General features: G+C 41.8%; 1 long non-coding RNA gene across 11 annotated transcripts in view; it reads left to right on the plus strand.

Moving 5' to 3' along the window:
• Positions 1-18,981, plus strand: part of LOC308200849 — a 550,918-nt gene that overhangs the window by 490,851 nt on the left and 41,086 nt on the right. The window lies entirely within an intron of this gene.

An 18,981-nucleotide genomic window follows, 5' to 3' on the forward strand; every position in this document is an offset into this window, starting at 1 on the left:
AATTTTGTAGTTGCTTTGGGGAAAAAGCAAAAACTGTTCTTAGCACCTGCTGTATGATATCACAAAGCTACTGCTCATAATGATTCTAATATGTGAAGGCAGTTGCATAATATCATCATATTACAGTTTCTATAAGAAAAAAAAATCGTGGGCAAGAGGCTGCCAGTAGAAACTGTTCACAAATGCTATTTTTTTCCTCCTTGCTGCTCCTCTGTCTCAAAATATCTTTGCATTTTCCTTATTAGAGTCTGTAGGTTTCAATGGTGGAAATAACAGCCAGCAAATAATGAAGAGGGGAGAGAAAAAATTGCCATGTGTAAAAAAAAAAATGCATTTTTCTATAGAAGCTAATGTTCTATAAAGAGATGCAAAAGGAAGAGAAAAAGATACTAGATAGCACAGCTGCATTGAATTGCAAGACAGCTGGAATTTTTCAATGTAACCAGATTTTAGATGAGTTTTCTTTTCATTTCTCTATAATAAGATCTTTGTAAACCACAGTCCTAAACAAAATCTTGTTGGTGATGATGAAAATAGGAAAGAGCAGTCCTGCTTGTGCTGTGTGACAGTCAAAATATGAGGCCAGATCCTTAGCAGCTATAAACCCGTGTCAGCAGAGCTGTGCGATTTCCACTGGCTGCAAAGCTGCCTCGTTGCAGGCGCTGAGCTATAAGGATCGCAGCAGTAGGAAGGGATATTGTCTGGTGGTCAGGATGCCCTGAGTGCCCCCAGCTGAATGGCTAAGAACGAAAGAAATTTCAGGCAGAGCTTCTAATAAGACTTACAGCTGAATCAGAATTTGCCCTGGAAAATCCTGGGCAGCACATACCGCAGCAGCTACTCCAGCCTTGGAAGAAATCCAAGCTGCTTCTGCCTCACGTCCAGACTCTCAGTCTGACCTCTCAGAGTGATAAATAGTGAGTTCACATTTCACCCTGATCCTTCCTGAACCTGCCCCCTTGCAGAGGGCTCAGCGCAGGAGAGGTCAGGGCCCTCGTGGGCATGCAAAGGTGTGATAAAAGGAGAGAAGTTCTCATGCACTCTCTCCCTCGCTCCCTCCCTCATTACATTCACACAGGTCAGCCTCGTCTGACTCCTCAGCAGACAGAAGAGCAAGAGGCATTTCCAAGCTATAGTTCCTGTTCTGCCACCTGCCTGCCATGTGGTCTTTAGCAAGTTACCTAATCTCTGTCGGTTTACTGAGCTATTAAACGCAGTATAAATGAAGCTTTAGAGAAGAGTATGCGTTTCTTCCTGTTAAATATCTCATTAAGAAGCTGGTGTGTTCAACTGCTTTGGACACCTTAATATGCAGAACTTGCCAAAAATAAAACCCCAGGAATATCCATTTGGAAGAGCTTTTTAATGCTAACCGTGGTCAGCACCATAGCGGGATAGAAAAAGCTACTGGCTGTCTGCAGTTGGCAAAGTAGTGTCCTGACATTTTGTACCATACCCTGACAATATATTCCTTTGTGCTAGAAATCAGTGCTTTAGTCGTTTCTCAGATGTGGTTACATTAAGTTGTTAAACCGAATCAGAACCAATGCCTGTTCTTGTGGCAGCAGGGGAATGCCGGGATCGGCCGCCAGATCACAGGTTCCAACTCACTCCTATCAGTAGTCATCCATCACCAAACTTGGGGGAGTACGGCTGAAATATAAGCACACTGACAATTTGCCAGAATGATTTAAGACCTGGCATTTAAGAGTTCGTGTTGTAGTTGTTCTTTTGACGTGTCTCCTAATTTGCTCCCATCTTGGAGATACTCAGTACTTTAAGACTTAAACAATCTTCATCTGGGAACGGAGCTCAGCAGCAGTAACAGAGGGGCTTATCCAAGAGTAAGGTTGCACAAGGGCAGACAGGTCTACTTACTTTTGGGTCATCGGCAAATATAAATGTGGCTGTAGTAGTGCTGTGGGCACTGCTCTGTTGGCTTTGCCTCTCACGTGGGAAGAGAAGCCAAAAAGCAATAAGCGTTATTGATCAGAACGTGCAGGTGAATGAAGATGGACAAGGGTAGGTCACAACTTAGTTAACTCCTTGTAGCCAGCGCTTGCACAGGTCCACAGCTGGGTTATCCTGTCTGAATACCCTGGATCACAAAGAATAGGGATCCACAGATCCACCCACTCCTCTGAACCTTCACCAGGGGTTGTGGACGTAGTACCAGGGAGAGACCGTGTGTACGAAGACATCAGGACGTCTTGCTGTAACAGGCACAGATGCCAGCAGCAGTATCCAAGGCTGCCTGTGTTCTGGGGGCTGGTCTCTCTCTCCCAGGCCATTAAGCAAGGGCCATGACTGAGCTGCTGGACTGGGACAAGAGATGACCAGTTGTCTCTCACGAGCACAGAGACAGATCAGCTGCCAGCTCTCACTCACCCTTCCCACATGCACAGAAAAGCAGAAGAACCTGCTGGTAACTTGCATTGTCCCAGCACCATTTTTGGCTGTTGTCTCAATTTGTGTCCTAAACATCTTTGTACACTCCTGTGACAATCATTCACCATAGTAACGGGAAAGTCAAGAAGCACAAAAGCTGCCGGTAGAACTGAACACAACCATGATGGAGCAAGCACCATTTAGGCAAGTTCACTGTACTACTGCGGAGCCACAGATCTTCTCTCGACAGTGCTAGATTGGGTGAGTAACTGATCCTGTGAAACATCTCGCTGTTATTTAATTACCTCTGAATAGAGAGCAGCTTTCTGAGATTCATTTGCTCTTCACAATGAATCACTGAAATATTTTCATGGTCAAATATGTTCATAGCTAAACTGCGTAGAGAAGTATTTGATATTCAGAAATCCAAGCACTGTTATTTTTTTCATTCTGACTAGATCCACTGATCACAGGTTACAAAAGGTTTTCTCTTCTATTGCAAGAGGTATTTCCGATTCACCGCAGAAATTATGTTAGTTTATGCTGTTCTTCAGGCTTTTATATTAAGACCAGTATCATTAGCAACATCCTTGAGTAGTTGCAAAGGGAATCCAAACATGGACATGTTTGGAGTACAATAGTACTTCAAATAGCGAAGCTTACATCGTAAAGCAAAACTTCAACATGCTTACATGTAATGGGCAAGTATACATCTGTGTGCCTGATCTGCACCTTTTAGAGGTGAAGTACATGAAGGCTGGCTTTTCTGTTTTCTCTTGCTACATATTTTTTCTTTCTTGAGGAGATGAGGGTGACAATGGGACTTAGGTTTTTGAGTGACAGTACGTTTGCGTTGGCAGTTCCTTTACCATGAATACCCTCCTGAGTTTGTTCAGAATTGCATTGAGCTGTTTTTACAAGCGTTTCCACTGTTAACTGTGTTCAATAGAGTAGATGTAGAAAGCAAATCAAATAGTAATGGGAATGCTTTCGTGGAAACTGTTATGCTGTATCTGCTCGGCTTTTCCCAGCAGTCAGCATTTGAACATGTTTGCTAAATTTTAAGTAAAGATTTCAGGTGGCATCATTGCTGGCAAATAAACTTGGAGCAAAGCTATCAATTGAACTACTAAATTCGGAGCCTGTGTTTGCTCCTTCCAAATAAAAAAACTTCTACAGCTATATAGAAAAAATGCACTGTCTATTCAGATGTACAGTAAGGGAGAATGAAGAAAGTCCAGAGCACAGCCAATGCCTACACCGGTCCAGTCTTCTGTCTCCAAAGCACGTTGATAGTGACCTAGTGAAAAACAGAGACCTGCACAGTGGTGAAGCGTTTTCTTCCTAAGCCAGCCAGCAGTAACCTTGGCCTATAAAAAGTAAGGACATGCTACTTTTGTAAAGGTCCACTTTTTCTTTTTGATGCATTTCTGAGTGGGGGAAATGCTACTCAAATACCCTTGAAAATCTTCAAGAACCGCTCTAGGAACATTTTCTCTCTTGGGTTTGATCTTTATTTAGCTCTTTCTTTCATTACATGTCTACCTAATTCTGTCTGTTGGTTCAAAAGGGTTAATATAACGGTAACATCTGACCATGTTTCTTTAAAAATTACTCCTTTAATTTAAACTATTTTTTCCTAAGGAAGAATTACAAACAAGAAGGCTATGTAACAACAACTACATATATATATATATATATGTATATGTATATGTATATATATATATATATTCAAAGCTTATTTAGAGAGTAATGTAACTATTAGGGAATTTGTTTGTATTTATTTTTAAAGCAACCCCCCGAACACCATTTTGTCAGAGCTAAGTGAAACATTGGAAGTGTCAAGTTTGTGTCTGTACCCAGTCATGATGTCTGAGTAGGCTTCAAGGTCTCTGTCTGGCAAAGACTGACACACACACTTAACTTTACGCACTTGAATATTTCATTGACTTTAATGCAGAAGTCTTTGTGGGATCAAGGCTGGTATTCGCGCAGATCCATTAGATGTCTCTTCTGCATCTCTGCTACGCACAGCCAATTCTGCTTCTGTTGTAATGATTCTTTAATTGGCTACAGGGAAAGCAGGGGAAGACTCTACTCATAAAGCATATGGTATAAAATGGGAGGAGATGGGAGAAGAGCAAAATAAGAGAAAGGACACATTATATCTTGAAGTGGAGCCTAAATCCTTTTACCTTGTAGTCAGTGACAGGACAGTTCCACAGAAACCCCCTTCTCTAAACAGTTGACTTACTTCTGACCATATGCCAGTGAATTCCTAGTAAAACATCACTGCTCGCCCCGTACCCATCTCCTGGCTTCTGATCTTCTGACAGGGACATGATACGTCCCATAAAACCACACGCACACACACACACGTGCACACACACAAGCGAGCTATTTCCATGCAGGAGATTTCTCCCAGGACGTATCAGTGACAGCTCCAGAGTAGAAGTTAACGGCCAGTTTGAGGTGCTATTGGCATGCCAGGACTAGAAAGGGACCAAATGAGTCATGGTGTGAGGGAGAAGATGTCAGCCTAGGCACAGCACACAATATGACTGGGATAAGGAAACAATGCAAAAACCAGCAGCGGCTAACAGATGAGGTATTAGGCCTAGCAGGGAGAAGACAAGAGCTTAAATCAAAAAGACATCCTGATGAGACTGGATGTAAGCTGAGCACACAAGCCTCCGACGAGGGATATGAGAGGTGGTTACACGAAACGCTGCAGGAATTCATCCGTAGTGGGCAGTGCAGGAGTTGAGCAACAGGACGGGAGAGGTGGATGCAAAGGGACTTTTCAGCACTGTCAGGGAAATTGCCCAAACACTCCCTCCCGGAGGCACTGTCATCAGGGCAGCATATGGCAAATGTAAAAAAATAAATAAATAAATAAATAATGGAAGGAAACTAATGGAAAAAAGAAGAATATTTTAAGAATCTAGAAGATAGTCTCAGAGCAAGGCAATCCCAACGTACACGTACTCAAAAATTCTGGGATTTAGACTTATTTTTTAACCACTCCTTTTCCCCAAGCTTCATAACAAAGATCTCCCTGTAGCAAAAGAGGGATGAAGCAGAGAGTGAGCTCAGCTCTCGGTGCTTAATTCTCTCTGTCAAAAGCCCCCTTCTGCACAGTGACAGCCACAGCCCTGTGCACTGCGTAAGCCTTGGCCTGGGGTCATGGTCATCCTGTGGGTGTGTAGAGGTCCTGCAGCCTCAGGTCAGTCTGGGAGCAGAGTCCAGGGAGATACCTGCTCTTCCATCCTCTCTGTAACACAGAGCAGGCAAAACGGTGCCCTGAGATGCTCCCATACTGCTCCCATAAACACGGGGAGCTAGGATCACTGTAAAAAGTACAGGGGACAAAGAAGTGGCATAGGTGGAGTCTAATCCTTTGTGTTACTTCCCTCCTGGAGTTCACCTAGAGCTGTAAACTGAAATGGGAGTAGAGGCCAAGAAGTTACCCATGTGGCATCATCTATTAATAATTATTTGAAATATGGAAAAGGACTTAGGATTTTCATATATGGCCACAGACTGGGTGGGTACGCTCCCGTTGGTGGGCAGGCAAGCATCTAAAACAAGGCAAAAGTGAGGATCTTAAACTCAGTATAAACATATAGAGACCTGGGCAGCAGATTTAGACACACAAAGCAAGAGTGGCCAAGGGAAAGCCTTTCAAGAGCAAGTAAATTGTGCAGCAACCTATGTGACTTTAAAAATGCAGGTCATAGGAACTATCCTCTTAGCTCATTGGGATGCTTTTGAAAGCTTTTGCTAAGTTCCTGGAGTCTGTGGACAATCTGGAATTTCAAGCCTAATCTTTAGAGCTTGTGTAGGCCATAAGCTCATCTCCCACATACATATTTTTGTAATTTCATCTGATGGTGTAATGCAAAAATATTTTTATATTTAAAATATTTAAAATATTTATCCTATTAACCTGATGTAAAATTGTCAATATTTTCCATAATTTACATCTAACGTTCATTTACAGGCAGACAAATATAAATTTATCAGTATGTGTGCATATGGCTGTAACATATGATTAATATACTGTCAGCATAATCTAACAGCTCAGAACCATCAGTTGTGCAAATAGTTAGTCCTTTCTAGCCATGTTTCCTACTGCTATTCAGCCTTCTTCCTTCCCTTCCTCCCCCTCTTTCACAGCCTGTCTAACCCACACTCGCTTCAGTAGCCAGCCTTAAAATAGCAGGCGAGGTTTGTGCAGTGGCGACTCGGATTTTGCACATACTTCACAATGCCTCAAAAATCAGCGCTCTGTTCTCTCAGGCTTTTGGATACGAGAAGGACAGGAGTTAACAAAAATGTGCCTTTCTCCCAGAAATCTCCGAATGCAGCTACCAAAAAGGAGTTGTCCAGGTAACGCTCTTGATTCACCACCCAGCCTTAGCTAGAAGGTCCCTAAAGGTACAGTCTCCCAGCACGCCAAGAGTCCTAGGGCTCTGTCACGTCTTCCTCATATCTACACAAATAGTCAAGAGCCCTTGGCCTCCTCACACAGCACCTGAAGTGCATCCCACCATCACATGCTGCTCAAGTGGGACTCCCCGTGGGGGCCTGGCCCCAGAGGAACAGCAGCTCCCCTAGATAACTTTGCAGATCTCTTAGGTGGAAAGGAATCTGAGCTGTCAAAGCCCAGCCCCGACTACCCGCCGCAGGAGTTCTGTTTTCAATAATCTTCCCCAAGAATAGATCAGGTTTGTTCGTGTAGCAGAGATGTCTAGCATACACATGAGTAATGTCTGTATCATTGCGGTGTTGACTCACGTTTCATGATACAATATATTTTGCATGCTTTATGGCCTAACCCTGAAATTTTTATTTGATGGAAGCAATTCTTCGTCCTCAAAATAGTCCTATTGACTTCATGGGACTCTCAGGACTTCCCATGAAAGTGAAGTTTATCGTGGGACTCACATTTCTCCTTTATGGCCCAGAGCACCAAGCTGACCTTCAAGGAGGTTCTGTAGGGTGGTGACCGAAGCAGTTGCTTTTTCTCTTTTTCTTTTTTTTCCTCTCGTGGTACCTGCTTCTCCCCGAGCTCTCTGAAGTGGACTGCAAACACTTGCGGCATGCACTAAACACTTCCAGACCGCTTTGCTCAGGGACAGACACCTGTCTGATTTCACACGTTCTGCTTCCTGAAACCCCTGCTTGGATTTACGCCCCGGGAAATTGCTGTATTTATGGAGGCTTAATTCCCCCCCGTTTTTGGAGCCCCATTTTTGTGCTTTGTCCTGTGAACAAGTTCTGAGATATGACTGCAGTGTGTTGCTGCCAGCCACTGTTTGGTTGGAGACCACGTAACAAGCCCACCACCAGCGAATGCCTGGATCATGCTTCACTGAGAGGGATTAAAATTTTGAACTGAGAATTTGTAATGAGCTTTCTGAAGGATGCCAGCTTTCCCTCTTCTCATTTCCCTTCCTTATCTCCCTCTCTTTTTACTCTAAGTTGTCATCTTTTCACTCCATAGATAGTTTTGTTCCAGCAACATGTTAAATGATTACACATTTCCTCGAAATAATTCTGACTTGTCGTTAAAAAAGCAATGAAAATGAAATGTTTCAAGATTTGAACAGAAAAGTGATTGATAAAAATAGGGTTTTTTTTTCAGTGAAACACGCTTTTCACAAAACTTTCATTTATTTGAAAAATCAGTTTTCCATCAGAAACGTTGGCATCAGAGAATTTTTCTCCCAGCCTTTTATTCAGTATCCCGTCCTGCTAACAGTTACCTAGGTACAACATCTGTTGACTTCAGTCAAAGTTGCACCCCACTAATTGAAAGCAGAATTCGGTCTGTTATTTGTAAGGTGTGTTGAATGGACAGAACCTTACAGCGAGTGAAGTGTAAGTCTTAGCAGCGAAGCGATCCTCTAATTTAGTCCCCCCACTCAGCGCACGTCTCAGATACAAAATGTTTAATAAACTACAGCTACATGGTAAGGGTGACTTACCCCCCAGCATATTTCTCAGCCAAAATTATTAAGTAAACTACTCTTAATTGTAGGTTTGTGCTACCATATACATTGCCAGGTAAAACCAAATTGGGTAGGCTATGTAACTACAGTTATTTTCTCAGCTTCCTCCATTTTCATGTTGGCTATTTCTTTGTTTTACATATTAATGCTAAATTATGAATGAAGTGTGGTGTTTTTTTTTTCTTTTATATGCTTCATATACATATCATCCAGCGTGTAGGCTCCTGTAATGTGAAGAAGAATCTCCCCAAACCTATGATTCTGCGAGGGGTCTGGTACAGCTCCATTCAGGTCCCAGACATATTTGACATTTAATCATACCTTGACTCAAACCTGCTTTTTAAATGTCTGGTACCACACATAACAAGTTCTACTTTTACATTTTATGTCATTTCTTCCATGCCAGAATAGGTTAAATATATATAACGTGAGTTTTTGAACCGTAAGTAATCTTAATGTTAATATATATACATACACTGTTTATAATTATTATATATTTAAATTCAAATTGCTCGTTTATTTGTGTGCTAGTTACTTTATCTTTTCTGTGGTTCTTTTAGTCTTAGTTTGGTGCTTGTTTCAGTAATTTACTCATCAGTAGTTTCAGCTCCCACTATCAAATTTTCTTGCTGCTTTAAAACTTTGTATTTATGATGTTCATCTATGCTTAAAAAGTTTTGTTCTGTTTGGTTTGTTTTTTTGAACGTATTTCCTCTGAGAAAAGCGTATCTCAGACATAAAACTGATAAGCTGCATGCACGATATTTGCAACCAACACCTGATACGCTGAATGTCTGCAAGTCAGAAAAAACACCGAAATACTGTTTCCAGAATAATCCGATAGAGTATGGATAGAGTGGAAAAATAAGTTTCTATACCCATTTTTATGAAACTAAATACTTTTGATCCCTGTTTTTGAAAAATTTGGTATGAATTGAAACATTCACAAAGAGTTGCAAATCTATTGAATGTTTAAATAACTTCTGTTTAACCAAGACTATTTTATTTTGAAGTGACAAAGACCTTATGCCTGCTAGAAACATTTTAATAAAAGCAAAGTTGTGGTCTAACTACATGCTAAAAATATTTATGTACAATCTTTAAACATACAAGTCAACCCAAATTAGTAGTGTTATTCAGGGGAATTAAGTTTTATAAGCATCTGAAACATGAAGCCTTTGTGTTTTGTACTTAGATTTTTGCCAACAGCAGTTCTGTAATAGTCCAGTGAGAGACCTCACCATTAATGACGTTTTAGAAGAAGCAAACAAAATATTTATTATCTAATTCATTATAAATTTTAATCACCAGCTGTAATAGCACATTTTTTACAGGAACGCTTTAAAGTCTTGACCTGTTTTAAATCAGTGACAAAAAATACTCATATCATTTCAATGATCTTTGTTTTAAATTTCTCCTTTTAGATAACAAGTTATTTCTCTGAGCAGTTGATTTCCAAAATCTCTGCAATGATACAATTCTGCAAGACCCCAGGGTGTTAGCCGGGCAATTATTTGGTCTTCTGAATTTTTGCATTAATAGGCAAACACAGAAGTCTAATATGCAGACCTAATGTTGTGGTATTAAATACTGGTAGAAAAAATGTAGGTGGTACGATAGTGTGGAACAATTCATTGAACCATTTAAAGCTGATTAAATTGTGTTGATCAATCATTCAAAATAAATGGTAAGGGAAAAAAATGAATATTGTGAGAAATGAGGATGGGACATGATTTTTCAGCAAGAAAAGCCTTCCTGGCTCAACACAAAAATATAATGTGTTAACAGAGTCTTAAAATCAATATACAATGAATTAGCAGTCAGCGGAGAACACCCAGATGACAAGGGGAATATGATTCATTTCTTAGAATGACTAAGATCTCAGGCAGCTTGTTGTGTAGAGTATTTGGAGACTGTGAATACAGTTAAAAGAAATTCCTTTAATTTGATCTGGAAGCATGTTTATGACAGATGTAAAGCACTTGAATTCTACTGAGGATTTCCTCTTGTGCTGCAGCCTTCCTGACTCCGCTCTTTACAGCTGTTCTTTAAGGACTAACTACTAAGCTACACAGGGTAGTCCTCTTACACCTTATTACATGAAAATGAAGTTTCCAGCTCTAGCTGAGTAATTAGATAACCCAGCACTGACGACATAATGATAATGAAGTGAAGAGGAAAGGATCCCTAAATAATCAGATCCTTTTTTCAGGGATTTAAAAGAAAATGCATTTTGATGTTTTTCAAAAGACACTCAGGCGTCGTCTTCTACCTCTTTCCTTTCTTTCATTTCTGCTTAAAAATTACAGCTAGTTCATCAGAAGCACAACATCCTTAGGTGTTCTGGATGCAAACGAATGTGGATTGCTTTGATATGGGAAGCGACAGCCCCTGACGTTTGTCTGAATATTAATGCTGAATTGGATGGAGAAATCATTATGGCTGATGGTTTGGGTTATTGAGTTTTAAATGTCAGAAGCCCAAGTTTAAGTTTTCATGACACAAATGAATGTTTTTTTAATTTTTTAATGCTTAAGTTTCAATGTACATTCAAATTTCCACTTTTTTGAACTTTCAGACCATCTAGGAACTTTTATTTTTGGGGGGTTGGTGAAAACTAAAGCCTAGTGTGAATTCAGGACACAATCTTGTTGTTTTTAATTGCAGCTAGCGCTTTCTGCTTTTGTGAGGTCACCTTGTCTGTTGCTATTTCTCCTTTGGTCATTTAGGATATTTGCAGAGGAGCTCTTGGCCAGTTTCTTTGAGTACCCCGAGCCCAGACCAGATTTTCCAAACTGAACCCTGCAGTTCCTACCGATGTGCTTGCAGGCAGACGTTCAACAAAGCCCTCAAGCTGTTGAGTTCTTTTGAAAACCTGGCCACATATTTCTGTGTCAGCTTTGGAGCTAAAAACTGGACGCTAGTGCTGCGTGGCTGAGCTGTTTTGTTATTTCTGACCTTTAAGGGTTTATCTACAAGTTGAGGCCTGTATTTTCCTTGTGTAGCACTAAGTGCCACCTGTTTGCAACCTCGTGCTTCAGCAAGGGCAGCGCCGGCCGCGCTGTAGTAAACCTTACTAAGCCCTGCAATGAAAAAGACAGTCTGAAGGTCAGATTTAAGGAGAGGGGTGAACCTGAACTCAGAGGGAAGCACTCCTGGTGGAGCAGAGGACAGTGAATGGCCCTTGTGCAGAGACTTGAGAGACGACCACGCATGGCGGCAGAAAGGAGTACGAGGTGAAGCAATCTGCTGAGAGCAGCAAAGGAAATTCTAGATGTCTTTTAGATTAGTAACTCAGTAACCTCGGTAGGACGCCTGATAGGCACAACCACTGTGGCAGAAATCTCTCACACACTGTGCTTTCGCGCACTGGTCTCTCATTCCTCAGCCTTTCCACACAGAGCTGTGTGCCTGTGAGCTGGGCCTGAGTCGCTGGCCTTGGCTTGAGATCCAGTTCGGAGTGCTGCCAGTTACTGCTGCGGAGCCACAGACCCCCTGCACCAACACATCCGCACTTCTTCAGCCCCACTGGTTCTGCCACGAGGGGTTTCAGGTCTCCAATCTGTAAATCCTCCAAGGCAGGGCCTGTGAGTGGCTGTACACATGCAGAATGTCAGCTGCGCTCTCAGGCCAACATACTCAGAAGCACCTAAGTGACTTAGAAGCCCAAGTCCCCAGCAGTTTCAGCTTCTGTGCAGGCTCTAAATTGCTTTGACTTTCGGAAGGACTAGGGCTATTCAGATGTTTATTCGCTTCTAAAGCCATTCCCTCTGGTGCTTAACAAATACCAGTGTATTCCCTCTTCAGGGGACTGGAGTGGGTAACAGCCCACTTCTCCTGAGTAATGCAGAGGAGAACTGAAGGCCTGTCCCCTACCGGTATCTTGTTTTGGTACAAAACGTGCAGATTTTTTTTCAGGACTTCTGAAGCTCCGTGTTTTCTTCAGGTGCCTGTTCCCCATTTTAATTCTGCTTTCCTCCTCCCCTTTCTAACACTTTGGACTTTAAATTTGGTAGTGGTGGGGGAAGGGGAATGGCTTTTTCTTTCCCCTTTATTGTGGCAGAGAATGGGGGATGGAGGCCAGCTTTCTTAGACTTTTATATTCAAAATACCTATAAATAATTAGTTACAGGGACCTAGCTTCCCCCTCCTTTTAAGGCCTAATTTAGGTTCTTTATCAAAATGATTTAAAATGCCTTTCTCAGTAGGAAACCATATTTCAGAGCTTTTATTTATTAGACTTCTCAAAAAGTGTGTTTTTAATGCACATCCTGACTTTCTGCCAAAACTGTCCACTGAAACATTGGGACTGGAGCAACCCTTTGTATAGGGAGTTATATTTATTGGATTTTTACATATTGATAAAAAACGATTCATCTAAATAAATCATACACAGAATTGGCACATAAATCTCCCACTCTTCACAGCTCACTCTACTATATTACTGTTCTGACAGCCTTCCCTCAAGTACAGAAAACTTTCCTCTTGGTGTACATTGCTGTAGCCCTCTCAAAGTATCAATAATTTTCCTGAGCTACGTGGCTGGTTGTTGTTCTGAGCTGTAGGAATCTGAAGTGTGGGTTTTGCTTTATTATGGAGGGACAGGAACACGTTACTGTATTTTCAAGTAGAGCAAACAGGCCTGAACTCTGCAAAATGTGTGAGGGTCTTTAAGTACTGAAGTCAGATTTCATAGTAGCTGGTTGAATATCTGAATGTTACAGCATTATGAGCCCATTAAGGCACTGAGGGGAGATTACTTCTTCTGTTTTAAGAAGTACAACAGTTCTTGTACCGGACGGCGAGTTGGAGGAGTGCAGTTTGCTTAAGCAGTTTCAGGACTTTCAGAATGAGTGTGTCTGTCTGTCCGTCTGTCTGTGTACATAGGTTGGACCCGTCCATCTGGGGCACCCTCTGTCCCCATCCCAAGCTTTTTTCTGCTTTCTGAACAGAAGTTGCATATAAGGCCATTTGAGCCTAATTATTTTAAGCAAATACAAATCCATAAACCAGATAGTGCATGGCTATGATTCAGTGTAACCCTCTGGCAATTTATGCCAGAGAAAGCTTTGCCTGGCTGTATTTTGAATACCTCTCATTACAGATCCTGGGGATGTGACAGCCTTCTCTGAAAACTAAGCTTCAGTCTTACCCAGTGATGGTTTAAGAGTTGTGGCTTTCCAAAGGGATTTTGTAGTAGTGGGACCATCACTCCAGAAGGCTCTGGTGTTTCTGACGAAAGGGCTCTGACATCCAGGCAGTACTCGTGAAAGTTCAGAGTTTGGAAACTGGGAGCTCTGTAAGAAATCATTACAATAAAAGGTAGAACAGATTCTAGCAAGTGTTCAATCACTCAGCATGGTGCCACTTAGAGGCAGAAGACCTTAAAACAACCAGCAAGATGTCTGCAGAAGAAACCTCTGCTGCCAGCTCTCAGCACTCTGTATCCTGTCATTTGACGCCTTTCATCTCGGGTTAGTTCGGCAGAGGGGTTGCAGCAAAGGCTGGGTCAGCGATCAGAGCCCGGGCACTGCTGCTGAGGCTCAGTTCAGATGTCGTGTGGGAAAGGGCTTGTGCAGAGCAGTGCACGAGTAAAGTCAGGCCTCAGGAAACACGGGAAGCACTGGGGGCTAGTAGCTTGCACTGAACTGCAGTGTGTGACCAACTGCTGCTGGTTTTTGGCTGTAAGATGGGTGAGGGTGGCTAGTGAGGACAGACCCATTCAGCTCGTCCAGTCCCCACCAGGGCTCAAGGTTTGGAAACCAGGAGCTGCAGATGCATTTTCTACCCAGAAAACAGAGCTCAGGGAGTTGCTGGTCACAGCCGTGAGGGTGCCACGATCCCACCACCTGCAGAAGGGCGATGTGCGAGTGGACCAGTGTGGACTACACAGTCCTGAGAGCAGGGATGGAGTGGCTAGCAGGACATCTCTTTAGAGTGTCCCCTGCTGTCTGTGAAGCTCAAAATACCTCCATGCTAAACACCTTTTTCCCCTCTAGTTGAACTATTTGAATTAGCAATGCCAACAGCCTCACATATAGAGGATCAGTTCATAGGTGTTACAGGGCGGTATCTCCCACCAACACTGTCTGCCATGAAATGGGGTTGATCCCATCTTTTAACTATGTGAAGGCCACAGCTATTATCCTTATACTCAGTAGAAGAAAATAGATATAAAATTAAACACTAAGATAATTTCCCTTGTTGAAAAAACAGTATCTGATATGAAGATGCTGAATTTAGCGATAGGGAAACTGAGGCACAAGGCGCAGTGACCTGCATGAGCACAGCCCTGACACTGCTGTCAGCATTAGCCTCTGACTGGTGTCCAGCTGTCGCCATCTCCTAGATCTGTCATTTGAAGCATGTTTGTGGAAGAAAACAAACAAGGAGGCCATCCTCCTGCAAAAATTAAACTTCCCAGATGCCCTCCTGTTCATGTGGGAAAAGGGGGATACTGCAGCCCTGCGCACTGGTGGCATGTCTTAGGTGGTTTTATGGAAAACTCTGTCAGGACTCCCTCTGGCCAATTCTGTTTGTAAAAGGGTGGTGGGATTAATTTGAAAGTTCAGCTAGAAGTGTACTTCAACAAGGAGAGTTTAAATTTGTATTTATTACTTTTTATGTTAAGTAGTTTTATTCATAAACAGAATAAAAATACACAGCTAAAGAGCAATACGTACCACTAGTAGTTTTAATGAATGATGACTTTAACATTTTTCCTGTTTAACATTCAAAAATACTACTTACATTCTGCCTTAAAATATATTTCATAAAATGGCAGAATTCTTTTTAAAATACATATAAACTTGCCTTGGGAGAACAAATTTGTTTGGATGGTAAACAAAAATTCTGGTTTGGGTTTGTTGTGTTTTTTTTTTTCTTACCTTGAAATATATGTGAATGTCATAAAATATTTCCATGTACTTTCAAGAATAATTGAAGCATATGTACCCAAAGTGTAATACTTTTCATAATGGTTTCAGACTAAATTATCCATTATATGGGACTAGCACATAAAAGCCTTTCTGTACATCAAGTGATAGATCAAAGGGAGGAACGGTGGCTTGTCCACATGCATAAACCACACCTCTCAAATTCTGAGAACAAGGATATGCAGTCCGCATTTTAACTACATCTCCATGACATGAAACGGTATTCCTGTGTCTCCTACTGTGGGAGAGTCAGGTAGTCCTGGCTACAAAGATTCCCTTTTACATTTCTCCCCTCTTTTTTTGTTCCATCTCATGGATGACATTTCAGTGACTAGTCCCAGGTGAGTCTAATTTGAAAACTAAACTTCACTCAGTTCCTCCCAGGGCAGTGGAGGAACCTGTTGAGGAGAAGCGTGGCTCTGTCATTTCCTGGTGGATCCGTGAACCCAGTCCCCAGCCCTGCAGCCTGGAGGATGCCGGTGGGCACGTGCTCCTTCCCAGAGCCCGAACAGCTTCAGCAGGCACACCACGAGGACTGCCTGTCTCACGGGTGTCTGTCTTCCCGTTAACCCGAGGCCTGGATAGCCCTAGAGGTCAGAGCACAGGGCTATGAGCCAGACCGTCTCCTCTCTACTTGCCAGTTTGTTGAGCTCCGATGAATTTAATACTTTCTGAGCTTCGCTTTCCTATCTGCAAGGTTAATCTGGTAGTATTTTCACCCACGTAGGGATTCTTTAATTACTTTGTCTAACTAAAATGCATTCCTTGAGATGTGAGGTAGACAAATGCTGAGCATTATTGCTGGTAAGCAGTAAGGGATCACTTCACGATACAGTTCAAACAGTTTCAGCTTTTGGGGTATTTTTTGTGAGTTTTTCTCATCACCTCTGTATTAGTAATAAGAAACGCAAACTCAGTGGCATGATTACGGATGTTTGTCTTTGAAATGTGACTGCAGTAGAAGGTTGAAGATGAATAGTTTCATCCAAGTACGTGCCTAGATCTAGTCTTCCAGCCAGTAGATTGGATGTTAGCCGAATTATTCCCATTAGCATCTGGTTTATGAGCATTGCTGTACTACTATGATTAGAGAATAAAGTTCCTTAAAATAATCTACACTCACTGAAATGTAAATGTACCTTTTATTACTGTCATGGTTGCTGAGCAATGTGAAGTGCACCAGGGAGGTGCTGAGTTGAGGCACCAGAAGAAGAGGCTGTGATCATGGAAAGGTTGAAACTTCTCCTCTGATCATTTCTGACAGCTCAGAGTGGTTCTTCCACAATTGGAACCACTTGTGCTGCTTATTAATATAATGAAACTTATCCTCCAGCAAAAACAGAACCAAAGGTTGACACAAGAGTGGAGGGAGAGGTTGAAACCTGATCTGGTTAGAGATCTCTTAAAGATGATGGAAGACTAATAAAATCCAGTCTGCTTCCTACCTCCATTACAACTCTCACTCCCATTCTGTCTTCACAAGCTGAAGTGGAATAATGCCTCCTTCCAGAGCAAAGCCAAACCCACTGTCGTGCTTCAGTACCAGTGTATCCTAACAGCAGCTAACGGTCTTTGGCAGCATGGCCCGTTTTGGTACCTTCCCTCATCTGTGAAATTCTTGCTTTTGATTCCAGTGGCAGCTGGATGAGGCTCCTAAAATGTCTCTTGTTTCTTAAGGAGTGGAATTTTTATTTCATTCTTGATACTTTTTTGTTGTTGTTTCCAAATTACTTCAGAAAAGCTCCGTACTTGATGTATCTTGATCATGGAGATAAAAATCAGTTAAGAACAGAAGAACATGCACTTTTCTGTTGGGAATTGATTACAGAAGAAGTCTAAATTCTGCATTTTGTTGGATTCCCCAGTGCCAGGAAGGCAATCATGAGATGTGGAGTAAAAACGTACCCTAATGATTAAAAAAAGAAAAAAGAAGCTAAGGTCTTCGAGAGGTAGCTAAACAGAACTGTAAGAGTAAGCAGGGCAAAATGTCAGAGTTGATGTAACTCATTACATTTAAGTGGAAAATAAGGGATGAAAGTTTAGTTTAAGAAAAATTAAGGAAATACCCAAGAATGAGTTTACAAAGTGCAATATTTTCTCTCAAAGCCATAGGGTTAGCAGGTTGGTATCCAACATCTGTGACTGATTAGGGGCATTTGAGATGGCAGGTGGCTTTAGGAAATGGAAACCTTACAGGGCTTTACAAATACTTTCTGTAGTTAGGCAAAGTTATTTGATTTATTCTCACTGGTTCTCATTCTATAGCCTGGTTTAATATCTATCAACTTGTCTTAATCCATGTTAATATTTTCTTACAGACACAGTGTTGTGAAAATTCTCCAATCAGATTCTTAGAAGTTGCCCTGGAGAATAATAGAGTTACTGGGTTTACACTACCAAGGGCCGTGTTAAGGTGAAGAACATAAATCATGGCATTTAAAAATGCCAGCCAAATCTTTCAGACAGTAATGAGATCAAGAACCAGATCTGATCATATTTGCTCCTGACAATTTTAAAGAGACCTATATTTCTGCGTGCTTACACTATGTGTGGTCATGTTGAAATCGCATGTCTCTATTAAGCAGCCATAGCCAAAAAAAACGAAACCTCCAAAACTCCTAGGCAGGAATAAAGCCCGCAGTCTGGTTGATACACGCCACTTGGCATAGCACTGTCACACGCTGGGAGAATGAGGCTGCACAAGATGGAGGACCACAGAAGAGCTTACGGTACTCCTCTTCTGGTTTGGATAGGAACCAAAACTTATCTTTGGGAAGAAATATTTGGAGGAGACAATCAAGACAGGAAAGTAAACCCCATGGGAAATGGACTGGAACTGCTTCACAAATCATACCAACATACAACAACTGGCTCCTTCAGAAACAATAAGTAAAACAGAATATGCAGCTGAGAGTAGTGCGGGTAATAGATGAGTCAGGGCAGGTGGAGTTTAAAATCTGTTAGCTCTCCCAAATAGCATTCCTGGGGAATAACTCAAGGAATACCACAGAAGCCTCAGCATAGGTTTGTTATTACTAGAGAAGAAAAACCAGCATTCAGCCAAACCTTTCATTATCTGATATTGTAAAACCAGTCCCACAGTGCTGTCTGAGATGTTCTAACCTCGGCACTTGTCCAGATCCATTTCCAGCTACAGGCTCTGTGTGTGTGTGTGTGTGCATGTTCTTCTGCAGATTTATTTTAAATCTCCCTTCCTGAAGCTGTTCGGCATTCTGTTTTATGGGATTTTACTAAGCTTCACATAGCCTTTTCTTTTCTTTGCTAAGTATGTTTTACTACTTTGTATTTTTTTCCCAAAGAAATAGATTTTATTGGACAGGGGTTCACACATAGCTGCATAATGTTTGTCTTATGGATTTTGTATTAAACCACTTTAACACTTTTGTAGACCCGAGGAACTCTGCAAATACTGTGAGTGAAATGCCCTGAGCTTCATCTTGCATGCTTTGAACTGAGCACGGTGAACTTTGCCTAGTTACTGAGCTGACACGTGAACAATCCATTTGCAATTCAGAGGGAGAGAGAGAGAGGAAGAGGGCCTGATCCTGCATTTACCAAAGCCAAAGGAAACCCTGCTACTGACTGCAGCAAGACCAGCAGCAAAATCATGAGTATTTAAG

This window comes from Anser brachyrhynchus (assembly GCF_964034855.1).
Source record: "Anser brachyrhynchus genome assembly, chromosome: 11".
Lineage (NCBI taxonomy): Eukaryota > Metazoa > Chordata > Aves > Anseriformes > Anatidae > Anser > Anser brachyrhynchus.